Source organism: Montipora capricornis, chromosome 3, assembly GCF_036669925.1.
Source record: "Montipora capricornis isolate CH-2021 chromosome 3, ASM3666992v2, whole genome shotgun sequence".
NCBI lineage: Eukaryota > Metazoa > Cnidaria > Anthozoa > Scleractinia > Acroporidae > Montipora > Montipora capricornis.
This window is the reverse complement of record NC_090885.1, coordinates 9,395,878-9,398,377: the sequence shown is the minus strand read 5'-3', so window position 1 is coordinate 9,398,377 and position 2,500 is coordinate 9,395,878. Positions and strand designations below refer to the sequence as shown.

General features: G+C 38.0%; 1 protein-coding gene across 1 annotated transcript in view; it reads left to right on the top strand.

Moving 5' to 3' along the window:
* The first annotated feature begins 514 nt into the window (after positions 1 to 514).
* The window catches only part of LOC138041104 (uncharacterized), an 11,340-nt gene continuing 9,354 nt past the window's right edge, over positions 515 to 2,500 (top strand). Inside the window, exon 1 of the mRNA XM_068886871.1 lies at positions 515 to 644. The gene's annotated coding sequence lies outside the window, so the exon portion shown is untranslated. The remainder of the gene's footprint in view (positions 645 to 2,500) is intronic.

The following is a 2,500-nucleotide window of genomic DNA, read 5'->3' as shown; positions in this document are numbered from 1 at the left end:
ATGGCATTCTCGATGCATAAAAAAAGTAGATTAAATTGAAAAATTCAATTGAGAACAAGAATCTGACGAAGTGAGTTCATCAGTGATTGATTAGGAGATAAACGTAGAAAAACTGCAGATTTCTCTTGACAAGTCGAGCAGCCGAAGACGATCTTCTGCTACAACGCTGTACGAGATTCGAGGTTTTTATATAGATGGGTATATTCGAGAAAATATTGACGTGGGGTTATGGATAAGAAAGCACTGCTTTGAAGATCGCCTGCCGGGAAGGCAGAGACGATTTTATCCCACCTGAAAAGGCGAGCCGAAATATTAGTTGAAAAACGGGTTGGGAATTGAAGGTAAGAATATATCACAAGCCAGCCCAAATAAACACAATAGACTTACGGGTGGAAAGACAAGATATGCCTGTATGTGACTAAATTGAACAAGTTCACAGCATAAGACCGCGTGTGCATGGAATTTTAATGAAATGATGTATGATTGAAAACTCCTACTTAAGCAACCAATCAATGTATTACAATTTCCTGAGAGAATCAAGAGTGTATCATTTCATTTCCGTCTAGTACATTTACAATACTATTTTGCATCCTTTCTTGGGTCAAGAGCACCTCAGAGACAAGCCAGCCTTTTACAAATCCAAGGTAAAATGCTTTAAAATTATGGTGTATTTCAATGACCTGTTTCTCAGATTTATAAGAAATTCTTTTTCATCTGCACGCCCAAAAATGGTAAGCACACAAGTGCAGTGAAAATCAACTGAAGCTTTGTACGTTTATACCTCAACGTTTCGTCGAAGGGCGTCACGAAATATCCGATTTCGGCCGTGCCAACAGAGTTACCAGAGACCTTTCATTGCAGCCAATTCCTCAAACAACGCGTTTGAACTCCTGCTAGCATTCATTTCAAATGATATGGTGCTAGATTGCCATTACTATTTGAAGGCCTAGAAGACCCTAAACACGCTCATTTAACAAATTGCAAATGAATAAAGGTCTCTGATGAGTCCCTTGGCAGGGCCAGGCAAAAAAATTTCTGTGCATGAGGGCCTATATGATCCTATAAATTAAAACAGAGAGAAATTTGTATACACCCTGTGTAATTCCATGTACAGAATACACCCTTTATGACTTTTGCTTCTTATGCAGGGGTGACGAAATTAAGAATCATCATTTGCCAATCGAAATTGATGAAACAAACGAAGTTCGTTTAAAAATTGTCAATTTAACAAACTTGGAAAGGAAATGTTATTATAAATCAAAATGATTTCTATAACTACTTACGAACAGTTACATTTTTGCCATTGTTATATTGTCAATAAAGAAAATGTATGGTTATCGTCAGTCAAATCCGGTCTCAGGTTGAATCTGTTTTTACGTAGGTTGAAGTGGTGATCCTCATTTTACCTACGGTTGATTATGCACTCGGCCTAGTTTAAAGCATGCAGCTGAAATTATTCAAAGTCCTTCTCCACGGATTTTATACATGGTAAATGTGGGACTTTGACAAAAGAACTTATCAGACAACTGCCCTTGACGAAAACTCTGTAATGTTCTGAGAAAATCTACAATCTCACCAGTGGTGCTGACATTCTTCACAAAATGCTGTCGTCTGAAGTTTCTGGTTTCGTGGTGTGATTGTCAGTTTTGTTAAGAAAAGTGTAGAATTGACATATAAAACCGACGAGCACGGTGTGCTTGCAGAGCCAACAGGCTTTTATTTTTTGATCGTCAATAGGCTATTTTCGAAATATCAAATATTCAGCTTGATAGTGAGGCAGTGAGGACAAAAGCAATAGGAACACGTTAGAATGAATGTGAAAAATATTTACGTAACGTCCACTTTCCTTTGTGTTTGGCCTCACTGCCTCACTGTCAAACTGAATTTTAATATATTGAAAAAGAACTATGAAGCCTCATCTCTTTTCGCACCTCTTTTTTGCCATTATTGTTATCACATTACCAACCACCGTCTTTGAAAGAGAAAGAAAGCACTTTTAACCTGACTTCCGGGTATGTCCAGGTTTGACCATAATTAGATGCACGCCCAATTTTGACATCCAACACGAATTGTCCGTTTAAGTCTAAGCATTTGCTACCTATCATTTTCAACAATAAGGTACGGGGAAAGGTTAGCGTTGGTTTTAGCTTTGGGTAAATGCATCAGTTAATCTTTACTTAAAGGGCAGCATTTGGAGAAGACATTGAGACGTAAATTGTCGGTATTCCCATAGAGTTGGACGAGAAGAGCCAGGGGACACTTCGTGACGCTTATTGAAATCAGCGTGCATCTAATAACCTGGAAATATCGACAGAAGAAGAAAAACAATTCTAACAATTTCAATAGAAACATTTTTACCCCCCGGAAGCAAATTTTGCGTCCGCGACAAATGTTGCTGGTGCGCACAAAAGGAAAAATATTTCGCGACTAAAATAACGTTTCCGCCATAGTAAATTTCATTTGCGAGGGCCTTTCCAAATTTATCATACAATGGTTATTA